Genomic DNA, 22,290 nt, shown 5'->3' with positions numbered 1-22,290 from the left:
TCAAATTCCTTCTTCAGCCCCAAAAGCTATAAAGTTTACCCAAATGATTTAGAAGCAATGTCTTCGGATATATCAGATATGTAAATACCCCTCTGCGCTAACCCTTCTCATAGTCATCCCAGAGTTCCAACAGGGCCAGTGCCAGTCCTTTTACCAAGAATGGGTAGCATATTCCCAAACGAGAATTATAGATTTTATCAACCCATTAAAATAAGCACTATACACATATGAGGAATTGCACTGTATTGTGTGTTCTCCTGATAAATTGTGTGAATGCATGACGGGTAAAATGGAAAGTAATAGTAACCTTCAACTATAAGTGGGACTAGGAGTGATGTAGCTGGTGTATAATATGTTAAAGCAATAGTGCAGACTCTAGCCCTATGGAATATGTATAAACAGAAATGATGTCCTAAAACTCTTAGCTGTAAAAAATGGTTAAAAATTATGTTCAACAGCACCCTTGCTATAGGCAACCAAATGACCTCAGAGTTTTCAGTCCAAGCTCTAATCCTAATTGTCATGTCCACCAGTGTATCTATAACTTATGATGTAAGAAAGTAACAAATAAAAAAACAAACATACAAATACAAAAAGTATTGTAGAAGTGATACCTATATTGGCTAACAATAAAAATACATTGCAAGCTTTCGGAGCACAAAGGCCCTTTCATCAGGCAAAATACAAAGGAAAGTTGGAATTACACAGTATATATAGCTGTAAAAGAATACCTTTCATTGAAAGGTATTCATGGGCAATAAATCAATAAATTAGGAAGTTACAGATAGAGATAAATTGTACAGATAATAAAATAAATTAGGGTGGGTTATAAATAGTCCAGGGGACTGGATTCAGTCAGGTCATATAGTGTGACATGAAACCGGACCCTTAATTAGGGGCCTATCTTAATGTGTTAAATAACTCCATACATTTGAATTCATTGATCTTCCTTTCCTGTTCAGTTTTAAAGTTCCCTTTTAGAAATAAGACTTTCATGTCCTGAAGACTATTTGCAGAAGTGTTGCCCCACTGATGTATCACATGATTCGGTCTTGATCTATGTCTATAATGGTTTTTCCTTGTGCGCAATTTTTGTCCTGTTTTACCAATGTATATGCCTCCTGTAGAGCACCTAGTACATGTAATCATGTATACCACATTGGATGAAGCACACGAATAGTGGTCCAGACTGGTGTAGACTTTTTCTGTATTTGGTATAGCAACTTGATCTTTGCACAGGATTTATTTGTAGGTTTCACATCTGTTGCTGTTATAGGGAAATGTACCTGCTTTAGTTGATAAATATACAAGGGAACTAAAACAAGTTATCAGTGGCCTCCCCCCAAGCCTTTTACATCAAACCCAAAATACATAAGGAAGGAAACCCAGGCTGTCCCATTTTGTCTGGTATTGACATTAAATGAGGGCATATCTGGCTTGGTAGAAAACATCCTGAAGCCAATTGTAAGAAAAATACCAAGCTTCATACAAGAACCCACTGACTTTTTAAACAAACTGGCCAATATACATGGTACCACAGTTTTTGTTTGATGTAAGAAAGAAAAGTCTTTAAGCTTTATGATGTTTGGCATGACAGCCACTGTCCAGGCTTTCATTCTGAGAGAGAATCCTAGTTTACAATAAATACTCTCAGGAGGGATGAAATGCAGATAATTTAATTTACAATTATTGTATTCTAAATGTGGGTTTATGTTTGGGAAGACATTGTTAATCTGTATATTTGTTATTTTATATATAGTTATTTGTTAGATCCATTTTGTTAAATAATGTTTTAAAAACATGCACAAGCTCATACTTTTACAATTGCACTAAAATGAAGCGCACATTGATGCCATTAATGATCGGACTCCGGATCGGACTGAGCCGGTGGGACATCACGAAAAAAACCCAGTTGACCCTGGCCCCTGCCAACCCAGGCCTGCTCTCTCTTCCAGAAACAGTAGGCGCAGCTGCTCCCATCCCCAATTGCAGCTGGAAGAGGTAAGGAAGGGAAGCAGTATGTGGCAGGGAAGAGGCAGGGTGACATTTGTAGGTAGGTAAATGCAACTATGGCATTTCTGAGAAATTATTAGTAAAATCTAGAAATGCTTGCAAATAAATAACTTCCTCAGGAAATCAGTTCTGTCAAGAAATACTATACAGTCAAAATCTTCTTCCCTACAGAGCAATATTCATGCCATTTAGTGAGAATGTACCTTCTTCATTTGAGCACTGTTTACAGCACACTATCAATAATGCACACCTTCATTTGCAGATTTACTGGCTACATATTCTAATGTATATCTATAGTGCTTCCTACTCTTTAACCTTTTTTTCCTCCTTTGCAGTGCATTTACATGCTTGCACAGTGCACGTGGCCATTCTTTAATGGGAGATCATATAATCTAGGAGCATTATTCCATTCAGAAAATGCCTGTATGGTCATTTTTCCAGTGTCAAGACAGATTCCAAGCACACTGGATTGGAAGCGGAACATCTCCACAGCTGCAGCTTTGTTATGTTTCGGTAATATCAAAGACCATTTTACTTTGAGTGTTGAAACACAAGGTGTTGCAAGTGACACTAACATTGGAACACAAGCTTATCAATAATTAAAGAACTCCCTGTTGTAACATTCATAGATACATATATGTTTTCTTTCAGTGAGAAAATGTGAGATATATCAGATTGCATACGCTATTCTTAGTTGCCTAGAGAAACAGTTCAGCTTTTTGTCTCTGCAATTTGCTTTATTTAGTAAAGTGCAACCTCCATGTTGGGAACTGAGGAATGTGAATATAAATTGTTTACCCCTGTTCTGCTAAAACAATCCCCTGAAATGTAATTGACTCAAAAAATGAAACTTACTCTCCTCTGAGCACTTTCGCAATTTATATTATTTTTCTATTTTGGTTGCACAGCTGTCTTTGAGATTCAGTGTGTCAGCGACCCTAGGGTTAACTGACTATGCAGGTTGTGCATAGTCACTTCTATCTGACAGCAGTGGAGCTAAAAACCTTGTTACAGAAGACTAAAACTAATTATATCTAAGGAACCACTAAAATAGAAAATTAATGTAAAGTCCTCAGAGAATAACTTACAGCATGTTTACATCAATTCATTTTTGAGCATTGACTCTCTTTAAATGCAAACCAAAAAGCTATTTTATGGCATAATTAAAGAAAATTATAATAAGCAACTTTACAATATACAGATGAAGCCACTTGGATTTGTGTGTTAAATGCATCATGACTAGAGTCATTATAACTCATTTAATGCATTTAACTTTTAACCTTAGCATACCAAATCACCATTGTTCACAAATGGTGAACTCTTTAATCACTACACATTAAATCATACCTCCCAACTGTCCCATTTGAGTGTGACAGTCCTGATTTTGACAGCTCAAACTGCAGTTCCAGGTTGTCACTGAAATGTCCCAACTTTCGCTTTGATCTCATGCACTGAACAGCTAGAAAAATATAAAAAGTTTCTAACTTATTTGGCTTTTCTGAGAGCCCAGAACACTCAGCAGGCGCACTTTGATACTTTTGTAACAATTTAAGATAAGCAAATACGTAATTTAAGATAAGCAGGTCTCTTGGGGAAACTGTGACTTGCAGCTTAAAGGGCTATTCCCCTTCATTAGTAAAACAGTAATAACACATAAAAACCACAGAAATTAACCATTACAGATAACTAACGGATCGAGGCAGGGATGCCCCCTGTCCCAACTTATTTTCAATCTGACACTAGAACCTCTGGCCAGCCAACAATACGGGCACAAATGAAGTAGGGCTTAATATCTGGCAAAAAAACAATAGAAGACATAAACTATCCTACTTCCCGGCCCCACAAGCTCCAATAGATGTCCTAGAGGTTAGCATCCCAAACCTCAAATTATCCAATTGGCAAGCGAGAAACATAACACAAGTCCATCGTTTATTTGAAGACGCCACCCTGAAACCCTTCGACAAACTTATGCAAGAGAATTATATCCCTAAACAGGACTTTTACAAATACCTACAAATAAGACACCTTCTGACTCCTATCATCAAAGACCACCCTATGAAATCAACCCAATACGAAACTTTAAGCCTACGTAATCCACGCAGCCCCAAAGGAATAACAAAAATACAGTATATGCAACATTAATGGAGGAGGATGCATGTGTTAAAGTGGGAAAAAGACTTAAAGTTTACAGCCCCAACATCCTATTGGATTAAACTAGCAAACACAGCCTACATATACTCCAAATGCACCAACCATAAAGAAAATGCAAGGAAACTATTCTTTAGGTGGTACAAAACACCTACACTTCTACATCAATATTATCCAGGTACCCCCAAACTATGCTGGGGAGAGTGTGGCAAAGAAGGAGACCTCCTGCATGTTTGCTGGCACTGCCCAAAAATAACAGAAATATGGAGAGATACAAGAAACATTCTACGACAGACCATTAAGCTACCCTTCGGATTGCAGAGCATTGTTGCTCTTTCGTCACTTCTCTGGCCATCCAGCTGGCAAAGGTTCTCAGCTCACAGCTTCCAGAGGGAGAGAAGAGGAATGGTAATTGAGCTGCTGAAGATAAATTATTTTACAGAAAGGGTACTGATTTGCTTTTTGCATTTATATCCCCTTTGAAGTTATTTGCAATTGCCATTGAAAGAAATGTTTGTTTATCCCTTTCTGTTTTCTTGGTCTGACACTTGTAAAAATGTAAAAGGAGTCAGGTCTCCTCTAGACCTTTTAACCAGCTTCAATCAGATGACTTGCAACATGGGTTTTTCTTCTCCTCAAATAATGTAAACAGCTAGAAAAATGCTGCTTTTATTAACATGTATTTTTAGAGCGCCAACATATTTCATAGCACTGTAAAAAAAATTAAATGTTTAAACAAGGAACATACAGAATTACATACTGTACATAGTGACCAGTAATTGATACAAAGGTGAAGAGGGCCCTGTGTATAAGAGCTTATAATTTAAAAGGGGAAGGGATTGAGATATAAGATGTCGGAGTGGATCAGAAATAAGCAGCTGAGAGGTGTAGCATATGGTATTGCATTTGGTAGCAAAACAGAATGAAGGCAGAAATAAAAATAAATATGTTTTAAGATGTCTTTTGAAATCTGAAAGTTTGGGAGAAAGTCAAACACAGAAGGGGTCCAGCCCTTGAAAATTCTTGAATGAGAGCATGTAAGGATGTACTGAGAGGAGAGTTGAGGAGCATGACAGAAGAGGAACTAGTAAGTGGTTAGGTGAGTATCTAGAGATGAGTTATTATTAACATGTATTTATATAGCGCCAACAAAATTTGCAGAGCTGTAGTTCAGAGATGTAGGGTGGGGCAGAGTTATGAACTGCTTTGAATGGCAGGGTCATTAGTTTTAATTTTATTCTGAAAGTTAATGGAAGCCAGTGCAAGGATTGGCAGAGAGGCATGGCAGAGGAGGAGCGGTTGCTGAGGTGTATAAGTCTGGTGGCAGTGTTCATTATGGACTGGAGAGGTGACAGTCTCTGGTGGGAGAGGCCAGCTAATAGAGAGTTACAGTAGTCTATTATAAGAGAGTAAATAAGAATTTTGGCGGCATCTTGGATGATAAATTATCGTATTTTGGATATGTTCCTAAGGTGAAAGTGACATGATTTAATAAGTGACTGAATTTGACACGTGAAGGACAGGGGAGACTCTAGGATAACCCCAAGGTATCGGACCTGGGGAGATGGGGTGATAGTGGAATTGCTATGAAAGATATTTCTGGGATGTTAGCTGGGGGAAAGAGAATCATTTCCATTTTAGAGAGGTTTAATTTAAGGTAGCATTATGACATCCAATTGAAAATAGCAGTCAGGAAGAGACCCAAGTTAAGAGCTCTAGGTTGAGATCAGAACTGATAGATCTGAGTATTGTCAGCATGGTGGTATTGGAAGTTTGCAGAGGAAGGAAGTATAGCGAGAAAATAATAAGGGGCCAAGGACAGAGCCTTGAGAAACAGAAAGAAGTGGGGGAGAAGATGATACTCCATTGTAAGAGACAATGAAGGAAAGATTAGAGAGGTAACAAGAGAACCAGGATAGGGCTGTGTCGCAAAAGCCAAGCAAATGTTGGGACTGGAGGAGGAGAGGATGATCCACAGTGTCAAGTGCAGCAGAGAGATCAAGCATTATTAGTAGTAAGAAGTAGTTGCTGGCTTTCCATGTTAAAAGATCATTAGTTATTCAGGTTAGGGCAGTTTCAGTGGAGTGTTGTTGCCTAAAACCAGATTGTTGGGGGACAACAGATTATTGTCAGAGAGGAATAGCGTTAAGGTGGCCATACACGGAGAGATCCGATCGTTTGGCAATATCGCCAAACGAGCGGATCTCTCCCCGATATGCCCATCTTGAGGTGGCCCTAGGGCAAGTACATCTAGCACTGGTGTTAAGTGAGGGCCACACAGGTGTGTTCTTCCATTTTTTAGGAAACCTAGCCTCTGTCCTTAATGTGCTGCTTCATTGCTTTTTAAAAATTTTAAGAGACAGAGACAAGATTGTGTGTGGTGTCATGCTCCATTGGTAATATTTTCTTTTTATTTCTTCCTATTATGGTTTTTTTATTCTCTCTCTCACTCAGCCCTTAGTTCTTTATAAATCTCTATTACCACACCGCCTCACAGTTTGTAGATTTGACAATACCCTGCAATAAGCTTTTTGCTCCACTCATTAATCTCTGTCCTTGCCCATGCAGTCAAGATGCCTCTCGTCTCAGCATTTTTGTGAAAACACATAACCTCACCTTCAATTATATTATAGTCAGAACAACGTCAGAGACTGGGATCTGAAAGCAGTTCCTCTGCCTATCGAGTGTCTATTCAATGTTAACAGAGCAGCTCCTATAACGCTGCTTCACTGTAACTCTTAAAACATGCACATCTCTTATCCATTAATCCATTACTGCTGAAGGTGATCCTAAGAACACGGACTGACTATGTTTGTTAGATTGTGAAATCATAGAAAAATAACGATGCATGATACTGAATGCAGCACATGCAAAGCTCAATCGATATGTAGTACCTGCTATTGTAGTATATACTGAGGCTTTGTCATGGCTGATAAAATAGTTGGCTACTGCTCATCTGAATATATTAATAAAACAGCAGATATATGGAAACTTACCAGCATTATTGTGAATTTCCAAATTTTTGCCTAGGTTAACAAACTAGCAACCTAACCCTTTGTCCTGCATTATGGGCTGACTCACCTCTGTTTATACCTCTGTTTATATTCTTTATATTAGAAAGACATTCTCAGACCTGTTCAGGGACAGCCAGATGAGTATTGCTAAAAGCTAAAACACAATATTACAAAAGTCAAATACAAAGCCATCACAACGTCACCGAGGACTTCCATGTCTGTATAAAGGCATAGGACTGCAGGCTACGCGTAAAAAATCTATGAAGTCACTTCTAATAACATCATATGTAGTGATGGGCAAATAAATTTGCCTGGCACGAATTTGCTGTGAATAAATTTGTGACTCTCCCACAAAAATTTGCCGGTGAAATTTGTCGGCGTCAATTTCAGATTTTCACGATTTTTTCGTGAAAATGTCTGAATTTCATGATTTTATTGTGTATACCTTTGAATTTCAAGATTTTTTCATGAACTTTCTGATTTCACAATTTTTCGCGAATTTTTCGCCGTTTCACGAATTTTGCTGGAATTCAAATTTTTCGGCGAAGTGAAACTCGAGAAATTCACCCATCACTAATCATATGTAAGCAGGGTGCCTCTATAATCCATAGAGACTGATTTGGATAGAGCAGGGGTGCCCAGGACGTCGATCGCGATCTACCAGTAGATCATGTTAATGTTCCTGGTAGACTGCGATCTGGAGCCCGGTGTCTCTGACTTGAAGAAAAGAGGAACGAAGGAGATGAGCAGTGCAGCACAGCATGGAGGGAGAGAAGAGAGGGGAAACGAGCGGCACACAGAGAAGGGAAGAAAGAAGAGCTGGAAAGGGGAGAAAGAGATGGAAAGGGGAGAAGAGCGTCACAAAGGGAAGAGATGGGAGACGAGCGGCACAAAGGGAAGGGAAGGGTGAAGAGCGGCACAAAGGGAAGAGAGGGGAGACAAGTGGCACAAAGAGAAGGGAAGGGAGAAGAGCTGCACAAAAGGAAGAGAGGGGAGACAAGGGCACAAACGGAAGGGAAGGGAGAAGAGCGGCACATAGGGAAGGGAGAAGAGCGGCACGAAGGGAAGAGAGAGGAGATGAACAACACAAAGGGAAGAGAGGGGAGACGAGGGGAGACGAGTGGCACAAAGAGAAGGGAAAGGAGACAAGCGGCACAAAGAGAAGGGAGAAGAGTGGCGCGAAGAGAAGAGAGTGGAGATGAGCGGCACAAAGGGAAGGGAAGGGAGAAGAGCCACACAAAGGGAAGAGAGGGGAGACAAGAGGCACAAAGAGAAGTGAAGGGAGAAGAGTTACACAAAAGGAAGAGAGGGGAGACAAGGGCACAAACGGAAGGGAAGGGAGAAGAGCGGCACGAAGGGAAGAGAGAGGAGACGAGCGGCACAAAGGGAAGAGAGGGGAGACGAGTGGCACAAAGAGAAGGGAAAGGAGAAAAGCGGCACAAAGAGAAGGGAGAAGAGTGGCACGAGCGGCACAAAGGGAAGAGAGGGGAGACGAGCAGCACAAGGAAAAGGGAAGGGAGACGAGCGGCACAAAGAGAAGAGAAGGGAGACGAGCGGCACAAAGAGAAAGGAAGGAAGAAGAGCGCCACGAAGGGAAGAGAGGGGAGATGAGCAGCACAAACGTAAGGTAAGGGAGAAGAGCGGCACAAAGGAAAGGCAGGGAGACAAGCAGCACAGCAGGGCTGGGAGACAATTACAGCATGATGGAGGGCTGTAGGCACAAAGGGAAAGGACAGAGGAGGGCGAGCTGCAGGCACGGAAGGGAAGGACATGGTAGGGGAGGGGAAGGGAAGGTTGACAGCAGGGAGAGCTGAGAGCAATAAGCATGGGGAAGGAAGTGTGTTCAAACTTTCATAACCTGCCAAATTTTGTAAAATAAACATGGTAATTAGGGGGTGTGGTCAAAAATGGGCATGGTCAACAAATTCACTGCACATTATAAAGGTAGATCTCCTGATGGGGGCCAGGTGTCGGGAGTAGATCCCAGCATAACAAAGTCTGGGCACCCCTGGGATAGAGCATAGTTTACACTGAGATCCAGTTGTGGGCAAATAATGGATTTATGTTTATTAGGTATTTAGTTGAGAGAGAAAGTTGCTGAGAACAGCAGCGTAACTAGATATGACTGGACCCCACAGAAAATTATTTTTCAGGTCCCCAAAATATCTACAGGTTTACCTGTTTTACCAATATTTATTGAAATTGTATATGAATTAGGGTCTCATTGGGTCCCTATACATCTTGGACTCCATGCAGCTGCAGGGTCTGCTTCCTCTGTAGATGCACTTTTGCCTGTGAAACATATATACTAACAATTTAGTATGAAAGGAGCTCACCACATGCTTAGATCAGACCTGTCCACGGGTATCCTGTGTCCGATAACCCAAATCAATATGTAGAACTGTAGTGTAGATGTGGAACAGATCCAAAGCGGCAGTCAAACTGCAAAAAATCCGTTTATTGGGGAGTGTACAACATGTTTCGGGACGAGCCCTTTATCAAGTGAGATAAAGGGCTCGTCCCGAAACATGTTGTACACTCCCCAATAAACGGATTTTTTGCAGTTTGACTGCCGCTTTGGATCTGTTCCACATCTACACTACAGTTAAACATATATACTAACTAGTGATGGGCTAATTTATTCGCCAGGCGCGAATTTGGCCATTTCGTCGACTGTGAATAAATTTGCGAATTTGCCGAACTTTGATGCTGGCGCCCATTTTGACGCAGATGAATTGTCGCCGGCGTCAAAATCACCATTCTACAGTTTTGCGAATTTGGCAGGAAATTTGCAAAATTTGTGGCAAAACGAAACGGGACAAGTTCGCCCATCACAAATACTAACCTAAAGATGAATGAAGTCTATAATACAGTTCAGATACCAGGCAATGCAATACTATTTTGAGTATAATATGTAGATGCCAGCTGCCCCCAGCTACTAGCTCTACCCTACTACCCTACTCCTAGCACTGAGGGTCTCTAGCTCTATCCTACTTCTAGCACGGAGAGTCTCTAGTTCTACCCTACTCCTAGCACTGAGGGTCTCTAGCTCTACCCTGCTTCTAGCACTGGGGGTCTCTAGCTCTACCCTGCTTCTAGCACTGGGGGTCTCTAGCTCCACCCTATTTCTAGCACAGAGAGTCTCTAGCTCTACCCTTTTTCTAGCACTGGGGGTCTCTAGCTCTACCCTGTTTCTAGCACTGGGGGTCTCTAGCTCTACCCTACTTCTAGCTAGGGATGTAGCGAACGTCGGAAAAAAAGTTCGCGAACATATTCGCGAACTTGCGCAAAAATGCGAGCGGTTCGCGAACGGTTCGCGAACCCCATAGACTTCAATGGGAAGGCGAACTTTAACATCTAGAAAAGACATTTCTGGCCAGAAAAATGATTTTAAAGTTGTTTAAAGGGTGCAACGACCTGGACAGTGGCATGCCAGAGGGGGATCAAGGGCAAAAATGTATCTGAAAAATCTGCCTGTGTGTGCTTGGAAGAGATAGTGTAGGGGGAGAGCTGTTAGTGATTTCAGGGACAGATGATAGTAAGCTTGCTGGCTAGTAATCTGCTTGATACTGCTCTGTATTGGAGGGACAGAAGTCTGCAGGGATTTGAGGGACATTTTAGCTTAGGTAGCTTTGCTGGCTAGTAATCTACTGTTCTCTTTAAACAACTGCCATACGTTGACCTTGTAGGCATTGTTTGCCCAGTTTTTTTTGGACGCAGCCACTGAAGCACAGTTGCCAGAAAAAATATGCCATATAAATGCTGAAAATAGTAATTTTTCGCCATACGTTGACCTTGTAGACATTGTTTGCCCAGTTTTTTTGGACGCAGCCACTGAAGCACAGTTGCCAGAAAAATTATGCCATATAAATGCTGAAAATATAAATTTTTTTGGTTGCAGCCACTGAAGCACAGAGGCCAGAAAAATTATGCCATATAAATGCAGAAAATATGCATTTTTTTGGTCGCAGCCACTGAAGCACAGTTGCCAGAAAAATTATGCCATATAAATGCTGAAAATATAAATTTTTTTGGTTGCAGCCACTGAAGCACAGAGGCCAGAAAAATTATGCCATATAAATGCAGAAAATATGCATTTTTTTGGTCGCAGCCACTGAAGCACAGTTGCCAGAAAAAATATGCCATATAAATGCTGAAAATAGTCATTTTTTGCCATATACGTTGAGTCAACGTATGGCAAAAAATTACTATTTTCAGCATTTATATGGCATATTTTTTCTGGCCTCTGTGCTTCAGTGGCTGCGGCCAAAAAAACTGGGCAAACAATGCCTACAAGGTCAACGTCGTTGACCTTGTAGGCATTGTTTGCCCAGTTTTTTTGGCCGCAGCCACTGAAGCACAGAGGCCAGAAAAAATATGCCATATAAATGCTGAAAATAGTAATTTTTTTGGTCGCAGCCACTGAAGCACAGTTGCCAGAAAAATTATGCCATATAAATGCTGAAAATATAAATTTTTTTGGTTGCAGCCACTGAAGCACAGAGGCCAGAAAAATTATGCCATATAAATGCTGAAAATATAAATTTTTTTGGTTGCAGCCACTGAAGCACAGAGGCCAGAAAAATTATGCCATATAAATGCAGAAAATATGCATTTTTTTGGTCGCAGCCACTGAAGCACAGTTGCCAGAAAAATTATGCCATATAAATGCAGAAAATATGCATTTTTTTGGACGCAGCCACTGAAGCACAGTTGCCAGAAAAAATATGCCATATAAATGCTGAAAATAGTCATTTTTTGCCATACGTTGACCTTGTAGACATTGTTTGCCCAGTTTTTTGGTTGCAGCCACTGAAGCACAGAGGCCAGAAAAAATTAAACCAGTAGGGTTTGCACCCTAGTTTGTAACGGTGGCGGAGGGAGGAGGAGGACGCTAAAGGACAGCTGTGTGTGGAGTCATGAGGCTTGAAGAGGACAGCTGCATAGAAGTCAGAACAAGTCTTCCGGCATGCAGTAACCCTCCGAGATCCACCCCTCATTCATTTTAATAAAGGTCAGGTAATCGACACTTTTGTGACCTAGGCGAGTTCTCTTCTCAGTTACAATCCCTCCTGCTGCACTGAAGGTCCTTTCTGAGAGCACACTTGAGGCTGGGCAAGACAAGAGGTTCATGGCAAATTGTGACAGCTCTGGCCACAGATCAAGCCTGCGCACCCAGTAGTCCAGGGGTTCATCGCTCCTCAGAGTGTCGATATCTGCAGTTAATGCCAGGTAGTCCGCTACCTGCCGGTCGAGGCGTTCTTTGAGGGTGGATCCAGAAGGGTTGTGGCGCTGCCTTGGACAGAAAAACATTTGCATGTCTGACGTTACAGACTGGCCAAAGGGCTTTGTCCTTGCAGGTGTGCTCGTGGCAGGATTACTGGCACCTCTGCCCCTGGAATGTTGATGAGTTCCTGAAGTGACATCACCCTTAAAAGCATTGTACAACATGTTTTGCAGGCTGGTTTGTAAATGCCGCATCTTTTCGGACTTGTGGTATGTTGGTAACATTTCTGACACTTTATGCTTGTACCGAGGGTCTAGTAGCGTTGCGACCCAGTACAGGTCCTTCTCCTTAAGCCTCTTGATACGGGGGTCCTTCAACAGGCATGACAGCATGAAAGACCCCATTCTCACAAGGTTGGATGCAGAGCTATCCATCTCCGCTTCCTCATTATCAAGGACTGCATCATCCACGGTCTCCTCCCCCCAGCCACGTACAAGACCAGGGGTCCCCAAAAGGTCACCACTAGCCCCCTGGGAAGCCTGCTCCTGTTGGTCCTCCTCCTCCTCCTCCACAAAGCCACCTTCCTCCTCTGACTCCACTTCTGGCACCTCTCCCTGCGTTGCAGCAGGTGCCTGGGTTCGTTCTGGTGATTCCGACCAGAAATCGTGCGCTTCCAGCTCCTCGTCACGCTGGTCTACAGCCTCATCTGTCACTCGTCGCACGGCACGCTCCAGGAAGAAAGCGAAGGGTATTAGGTCGCTGATGGTGCCTTCGGTGCGACTGACCATATTTGTCACCTCTTCAAAAGGTCGCATGAGCCTGCAGGCATCGCGCATAAGCACCCAGTAACGGGGGAAAAAAATCCCCAGCTGTGCAGATCCAGTCCTACCACCCAGTTCAAAAGGTACTCGTTGACGGCCCTTTGTTGTTGCAGCAGACGTTCCAACATAAGGAGCGTTGAATTCCAGCGAGTCTGGCTGTCAGAAATCAAACGCCTGACTGGCATGTTGTAGCGCTGCTGAATGTCAGCAAGGCGTGCCATGGCTGTGTAGGAACGTCTGAAATGGGCCGACACCTTTCTGGACTGGGTGAGAACGTCCTGGAATCCTGGGTACTTGGAGACAAAACGTTGGACTATTAAATTTAACACATGTGCCATGCAGGGCACATGTGTTAAATTGCCTAGTCTCAACGCTGCCAACAGATTGCTTCCATTGTCACACACCACTTTTCCGATCTGCAGTTGGTGTGGGGTCAGCCACCGATCGGCCTGTGACTGCAGAGATGACAGGAGTACAGATCCGGTATGGTTTTTGCTTTCCAGGCACGTCATCCCCAAGACAGCGTGACAACGGCGTACCTGGCACGTCGAATAGCCTAGGGGGAGCTGGGGGTGCACAGGTGTGGAGGAGGAGAAGGAGGACCCAGCAGCAGAGTAAGAAGAAGAAGAAGACGAGGTAGAGAGCGATGGAGGAGTAGAGGTGGTGGCAGAACCGCGTGCAATCCGTGGCGGTGACACCAACTCCACTGTTGTTGTTGAGCTACCCATTCCCTGCTTCCCAGCCATTACCAAGTTCACCCAGTGGGCAGTGTAGGTGACATACCTGCCCTGACCATGCTTGGAGGACCATGCGTCAGTAGTCATATGGACCTTTGGCCCAACACTAAGTGACAGAGATGCGGTAACTTGGCTCTGCACATGTTGGTACAGGTGTGGTATTCCCTTTTTAGAAAAAAAATTGCGGCTGGGTACCTTCCACTGCGGTGTCCCAATTGCTACAAATTTGCGGAAGGCCTCAGAGTCCACCAGCTGGTATGGTAAAAGCTGGCGGGCTAAGAGTGCAGACAAGCCAGCTGTCAGACGCCGGGCAAGGGGGTGACAGTCAGACATTGGCTTCTTACGCTCAAACATGGCCTTCACAGAAACTTGGCTGGTGGCAGATGACTGGGAATGGGAACAGGTGGTCAAGGTGGAAGGCGGAGTGGAGGGTGGTTCAGACGGGTCAAGGAGAGCAGAGGTAGAGCAGTAAGATGCTGGACCAGAAGGAGTGTGGCTTTTAGTTTGCCTGTTGCCTTTGAGGTGTTGCTCCCAAAGTGCTTTGTGCTTGCCGCTCATGTGCCTTCGCATAGAAGTTGTACCTATGTGGCTGTTGGGCTTACCAAGGCTCAGTTTCTGACTGCACTCATTGCAAATTACAATGCTTTTGTCAGAGGCACACACATTAAAAAAATCCCACACTGCTGACTTTTTGGAAGTGTGCGATCTGGCGGTAACAGTAGAAGTTGGCGGAGTTGGCGGTATTGGCGGCAATGGCGGGTGCGTTGGCCGGCTGAACACAGGTGCCGATACATGTTGTTGCCCTGCTGATCCCTGCGGGCTGTCCTCCCTGCTTCTTCTAAGTCTTATTCTCCTACTGCCTCTCTGACTCTCCGTCTCTCCATCTGAACTACCCTCCTCTTGCTCTCTTCTACTAGGCACCCACAAAACATCAATCTCCTCATCATCATTCTCCTCAGATGCATCAATTTCTTCTGACACATCACAGAAGGAAGCAGCAGCGGGGACCTCCTCCTCATCACTCATTATGTCCATCTCTATCGTGTTCTCTGCCAGAATTAAATCTGGTGTAAGGTCCTCATCTCCTTCATCTTCTTCTGGCAATAATGGTTGCGCATTACTCAGTTCAAGAAACTCATTGGAAAATAACTCCTCTGACCCCAGTGAAGAAGGGGCACCGGTGGTGGAGGAAGTGTTACGTGGGGTGGCCATAGCAGTGGAGGATGAGGAGGATGTTGTGGTAAAGTTAGAAACGGTAGAGGATGGGGTGTGCTGTGTAAGCCAGTCAACTACCTCTTCAGCATTTTGGGAGTTCAGGGTCATTGGCTTTTTAAAACTGGGAAATTTGCTAGGGCCACAGGATTGCATAGCAGCACGGCCCCTAGCACGGCCTCTGCGTGGCGGCCTGCCTTTGCCTGGCATTATTTTTAAAAAAACAACAACAACAACAACAAAACTCAGTTGGTTTTTCTGGAAACGATAATACACACAGCTAGATGGCGGGTTGAAGAAAACACTGTGCAAATAATGCCTACAAAGTCAACGTATACACTACTACAGCGGTGGATACGGATTACGTAAAATATATGAATGCTGCTTGAAAAAAAGTAACTCAAGTGGTTTTTCTAGAGACGATAATATTATCAATATTTAGACAAAATGTGAACAAGCTCACACAGCTCGATGGCGGGTTGAAGAAAACACTGTGCAAATAATGCCTACAAGGCCAACGTATACACTACTACAGCGGTGGATACGGATTACGTAAAATATATGAATGCTGCTTGAAAAAAGTGACTCCGGTGTTTTTTCTGGAGACGGTAATATTATGGATATTTAGACAGAATGGGAACAAGGTCACACAGCTCGATGGCGGGTTGAAGAAAAACAGTGTGCAAATAATGCCTACAAGGCCAACGTATACACTACTACAGCGGTGGATACGGATTACGTAAAATATATGAATGCTGCTTGAAAAAAGTGACTCCGGTGTTTTTTCTGGAGACGGTAATATTATGGATATTTAGACAGAATGGGAACAAGGTCACACAGCTCGATGGCGGGTTGAAGAAAACAGTGTGCAAATAATGCCTACAAGGCCAACGTATACACTACTACAGCGGTGGATACGGATTACGTAAAATATATGAATGCTGCTTGAAAAAAGTGACTCCGGTGTTTTTTCTGGAGACGGTAATATTATGGATATTTAGACAGAATGGGAACAAGGTCACACAGCTCGATGGCGGGTTGAAGAAAACAGTGTGCAAATAATGCCTACAAGGCCAACGTATACACTACTACAGCGGTGGATACGGATTACGTAAAATATATTATGGCTGCTTGAAAAAAGTGACTCCGGTGTTTTTTCTGGAGACGGTAATATTATGGATATTTAGACAGAATGGGAACAAGGTCACACAGCTCGATGGCGGGTTGAAGAAAACAGTGTGCAAATAATGCCTACAAGGCCAACGTATACACTACTACAGCGGTGGATACGGATTACGTAAAATATATGAATGCTGCTTGAAAAAAGTGACTCCGGTGTTTTTTCTGGAGACGGTAATATTATGGATATTTAGACAGAATGGGAACAAGGTCACACAGCTCGATGGCGGGTTGAAGAAAACAGTGTGCAAATAATGCCTACAAGGCCAACGTATACACTACTACAGCGGTGGATACGGATTACGTAAAATATATGAATGCTGCTTGAAAAAAGTGACTCCGGTGTTTTTTCTGGAGACGGTAATATTATGGATATTTAGACAGAATGGGAACAAGGTCACACAGCTCGATGGCGGGTTGAAGAAAACAGTGTGCAAATAATGCCTACAAGGCCAACGTATACACTACTACAGCGGTGGATACGGATTACGTAAAATATATTATGGCTGCTTGAAAAAAGTGACTCCGGTGTTTTTTCTGGAGACGGTAATATTATGGATATTTAGACAGAATGTGAACAAGGTCACACAGCTCGATGGCGGGTTGAAGAAAACAGTGTGCAAATAATGCCTACAGGGCAAATAATGCCTAAAAGGTCAACTTATACACTACTACAGCGGTAGTAAAATAAAAAAAGTAAAATAAAAAAAAATGAATATTAAAAAAAAAAAATTAAAGTTGGTGCTGCTGAACTACTAGGAGCAGCAGATTAGCACACCAGTCCCACTCCCCAACACTGCTAGACTAATAGCACTGGGCTCTTATAGTAGTAGTAGTAGTAGTAGTAGTAAAACAACAAAAAAATAAATAAAAGCAGTCCTTACAAGGACTACTGTTATTGCAGCAGTCAGCAGATGAGATCAGAAGCAGGACAGCTGCCCACTGCAGCTACATACAGAGCACTGCAGTAGAAGGTAGATTACTAGCCAGCAAAGCTACCTAAGCTTAAATGTCCCTCAAACCCCTGCAGACTTCTGTCCCTCCAATAACAGAGCAGTATCAAAACGATTACTAGCCAGCAAACTTTCAACTGTCCCTGAAATCACTAACAGGCAGCAGCTCTCTCCCTACACTATCTCTTCAGCACACACAGGCAGAGTGAAAAAACGCTGCAGGGCTTCGGTTTTTATAGGGAAGGGGAGTGGTCCAGGGGAGAGCTTCCTGATTGGCTGCCATGTACCTGCTGGTCTGGGGTGAGAGGGCAAAAAAAAGCGCCAACAATGGCGAACCCAAAATGGCGAACGTCGCGCGACGTTCGCGAACTTCCGGCGAGCGCGAACACCCGATGTTCGCGCGAACAAGTTCGCCGGCGAACAGTTCGCGACATCTCTACTTCTAGCACCGGGGATCTCTAGCTCTACCCTATTTCTAGCACTGGGGGTCTCTAGGTTTACCCTACTTCTAGCACTGGGGATCTCTAGCTCTACCCTGTTTCTAGCACTGGGATCTCTAGCTCTACCCTATTTCTTGCACTGGGGGTCTCTGGCTCTACCTTACTTCTAGCACTGGGGGTCTCTAGCTCACCCTATTTCTAGCACTGGGGGTCTGTAGCTCTACCCTGTTTCTAGCACTGGGGGTCTCTAGCTCTACCCTGTTTCTAGCACTATCCTACTTCTAGCACTGGGGGTCTCTAGCTCTACCCTACTTCTAAAGCTGGGGGCTCTATTCTGATTATTCTGGTTAACCTGCCAGGATGCTACTGACTACACATATTTTCATTCATCCTCTCTCCTAAGGAAGATTGGTCCTTCTAATGGGTTATTAAATATAAAGCTATATAATCTAGTCTGTGATCAGTGAAAATAACCCAAGTGCTCTCCTCATATTATCTGGCTACGGATGCATATTATACGGATGCTCTAGATTTACATGAAAAGAAATACAGACCGTCTGGCAAAACTAATGGAAAAGAAAAGAACGTCAGCAGGCAGTGTGTGATAAAACATCACAGAAAGGGGATTGAATGAATTTGCGAGCACTGCCTTCTACCGCCCGGCACCACATCCATTTAGTGCGGTTATGAAAGCGACAGAGGGAGGGAGAGAGAGCGCGGGCGGGCGGAGATGATGACGGGAAAGCTCCCAGCCCAGCCCTCTCAGGGTTAATTAAGAGAGCGCCCCCCGCGGAGCCCAGAGGAATAGGAATTGTTTACTGAGAGAGTTTTCACGCAAACTATAGTCTTTTGCTCGGAATCTAATTGCGCCTGATGGAGCCATTACTTTGTAACCAGAGCAGCTCCCCGGCTGCCCCTCGAGGGGTTAATTAAAGGACGAAGCACGATAAAGAAGGACCACCGGAATAGTCCTAGTGGAGGGCAACTAGTGTCACTCAGAACAATCGTGTTGCTTGGCACCAGCGGAGTACTGTACCTCTGGAGTTTATTAGGTTACTGTACCGAGACATGCAGGGCGAGCCATCACTGCTCCTCCTCATCACTGAGCTGTGGCTTTGCAGCACACTCACACTCACACTCACACTCACACAGGAACCTTAAACTGATCATGAAAGGGCTGCTGTCTGCTCGAGGTTAAATGAACAGCAAAGGAAATATACGCGTCTTCTTCCCCTGCTTCACATGGAGACAGCCAGTCACTAACTGCTTTGCACGGAGCAACATGAACACGCCGAGCCCTGCCAGGGACAGATCAATGATTGGTAAGGGATTGTGTTGTTCTGTGCCTTTTTGCCTGTTACCTTTGGGCAGTCATGTACCTTCCAGGCTGTCTCTTTATTGAAGGGAGAGAGCACTGAACATACATCACTGGCTGTCACTTTATTGGGGAGAGATGGCACTGTACCACCCAGACTGTCTCTTCATTTAGAGAGAAGCCACTGCAGCTTTCAGGCTGTCTATTTTGTGAAGATAATATTATAGGTACCTGCCGTGCTGTCTCTTTATTTAGGCTAGGTGGTACTGTCTGGCTGTCTCTTTAGTTAGGGGAGCTGTAGCTGTTACTGCACCTGCCAGGCAATCTTTTTAGGAGATGGTTCTATTGGTACCCAGTGGCAGTCTCTTTAGGGGAGAAAGTATTATTTGTACCTGTCAGGCTGCCTCCTTATATAGGGGAGCTGGTACTGTCTGTATCTGTCAGGCTGTCACTTTGTTTGGGGGGGGGGATAATGTACCTGCCAGGATGTCTGTTAATTTAGGTGAGATAACATTGTACCACTAGGGTTGCCACCTTTTCTGGAAAAAAATACCAGCGCTACTGTATTCTTGCCATTTTAACCTATTAATAACATTGGCATCAAGCATCATTTTTACCAGCCAGGCCGGTAAAATACTGACCAGGTGGCAACTCCATGTACCACCCAAACTGTCTCTTTATTTAGGGGAGACCTTACTGTACTTGCCAGACTTGGACTTTATTTAGGGAGAGGGTACTGCACCTGCCGGCTGTCTATTTAGGGGAGAAGGTACTGTAGCTGCCAGGCTGTCTAATTATTTCAGGGAGATGGTACTGTGCCTGTTAGGCTATCACTTTATTTACGAGGGATGGTACTGTACCTATTAGGTTATATTTTTATTTAGTGGAGATGGTACTGCCAGGCTGGCTCTTTATTTTTCCTGCAGATGCTGCTAAATGCAACAAACGGAATAAAGCCCTAAAAGAGGGAGGTAGCTGATTTTTTAAAACTGTGTTACCATTTTTATACATTTATATTCAGGCTGCCGTTTTTTAGAATGCCATCTGTGGTTTTACTTTGAGAACTGGTGTGTATTGCATTCTAAATCTTAGACATTTTAGGAATATTTAGCTGTGTCTTTAAAGCCTGGTAGGAAAGGAGTTAAAAAAGGGAAGACTGAGGACTGAAAGCAAGTTACCTTGCTTTAAGAGATGCTTCTATAGATCTGCTATCTGTAACTTGCCTGCACAAGTGTATAATGAGCAGGGTTTTAGAGACCGTGCTGTTGGAAATGGGAAACAGGCTTTTAATGAAATATGCTGGCATGATAGCATAAGAAATGCTGTAGCACTGCTCTATAAATGCACTTTTCATTTATAGCCTTGATGAACATGTTCTTATAGGGGGCCTTATCCAGTCATTTTAAATAAATCCCTTTGGACTAATAAGAGTGACATTTAGTGTACTAATTCATTATTTAGATGCTAATAATTCCAGACTTAAGGTGGTGCCTTACTCACTAAAACTCAATTGTAAGCTCTGTGGGTCTTGAAGGATTCTTTGTGCAGCACTGAGGGGGATGCTGTTTAATAATAAACATTGTATAAGGTTACAGTATGACAGGAGAGAATTTGTTGATATAAAATCAGCGACAAGATGTAATATCAGTATTTAGGTGACACTAGGGAAAACACCATCCTTATTCTCTGTGTGTTGGTGTTACAGGAATCGAATCGTCAAGATACATACATCACTAAATCCAGGTAGCATTTAGTAGGGGCATTATATTAAATTTATGTTGTAAAAATGCATGATAATGATATCAAATAGGACTTGGCAGATTGGTTAGAGTTATAGTAAGTCATTTTTTATATTTAGTATAGTATATGAGGTACAGGTATGGGACCTTTTATCCAGAATGCTCGGGACCTGGGGTTTTCTGGATAATGGATCTTTCCGTAATTTGGATCTCCATAACTTCAGTCCTTTAAAAAATCATGTAAATAGTAAATAAACCCAATACGGTGGTTTTGCTTCCAATAAGGATTAATTATAGTATATCTTAGTTTTATTATTACAGAGAAAAAGGAAATCATTGTTAAAAATTTGGATTATTTCTTTATAATGGAGTCAATGGGCCTTTCCATATTTTGGATCTTTCTGGATAATGGGTTTCCGGATAACAGATCCCATACCTGTACATGGTACTTGTAAAACACATTCATGCAAATAAATGTTTCTTATTCTGTATAAGGTAAAGGCATACATTCCACCCCAACTGCCAGTGAACTACAACTCCCAGAATCCTTCCACCAGCTCAGCCAACACAAGTATCTAGGCTAGATAATAAGGTACTGACTGGAGCTGAAACTTTATTATGAATTTGTAGATGTTTGTTCTACAGATGTAGATGTATGCTCATTTACAAGTTCAAATTTGTGCATATGTTACTCACAAAGGTAATTTGCTCCCCACACATTCCTTAGACCTTATGAATAGTGACCCCTGCTATTCAGCCTTGTCTTATAAATGGTTTGCAAGTGCACAGAATGGGATGCAGAGATGCAAGCGAGCATGGAAAACCTGCCTTGAGTAGATTTTACTACCAGTACTTCCTTAGCATGTGTTGCCTACACACATAGATGATTTGTTTATACTGAATTATTGTCACTGTGCACCAGAACTGACAACATTTGTGCTCAAATTCAATAAGAAAATCTTGCACCATGACTCTCTTGGAAATTACCAAAACCACCTCTATTTCAGTCTGCATTCTAGGAAAAACTTCTGGATTGTGGTTAAAAACATGTTTTTCACTAGTTTATTTAACTTTATAAATTTAACTTTAATAAGTAAGCCTTACTGAGGGCTGGCTATCCCAAATGATTTCAGTACAGTACAGTTTCTTACTAGCAGTTTTACAACAGTAGTAACTATTCAGTTCATAAAGAAGTACTCAAAAATGGTCCACTAGGCAAGGCTTCCAATGTTTCTGCTCAATTTCTAGCACACATTTATTATGTACTATTATTATTTAGAAATATTTTAATATAACAATTAGAAAGTAATGTAATACTGCTAATATATTCACTTATATGATGACCTCATAGGTCAGTTACTTACCACACGCAGTTGTCACCCCACAGTTAGTGGCTTAAAGGAGAAGGAAAGCTCCAAGACAGTTTATTGCCAACAGAATAGCCACAAAAGTGTGAGCTAAAATGCTATATTTATTCTGCAGAATGCTTTAC

At 42.8% G+C, this 22,290-nt stretch overlaps 1 protein-coding gene across 5 annotated transcripts in view; it reads left to right on the top strand.

Moving 5' to 3' along the window:
* The window catches only part of lingo2.S (leucine rich repeat and Ig domain containing 2 S homeolog), a 723,222-nt gene that overhangs the window by 576,093 nt on the left and 124,839 nt on the right, over window positions 1-22,290 (top strand). Inside the window, exon 1 of one of the 5 annotated variants that reach the window (XM_018243792.2) lies at window positions 18,453-19,066. The exons of the other annotated variants lie outside the window; for them this stretch is intronic. The gene's annotated coding sequence lies outside the window, so the exon portion shown is untranslated. Of the gene's footprint in view, window positions 1-18,452; window positions 19,067-22,290 lie in introns of those variants that run through there. 5 annotated transcript variants of the gene reach the window in all.

The sequence above is a fragment of the Xenopus laevis genome, chromosome 1S (genome assembly GCF_017654675.1).
Source record: "Xenopus laevis strain J_2021 chromosome 1S, Xenopus_laevis_v10.1, whole genome shotgun sequence".
NCBI classification, from domain to species: domain Eukaryota; kingdom Metazoa; phylum Chordata; class Amphibia; order Anura; family Pipidae; genus Xenopus; species Xenopus laevis.
Note: the sequence above shows the minus strand (reverse complement) of the source record. Positions and strands in the feature narration are given on the sequence as shown.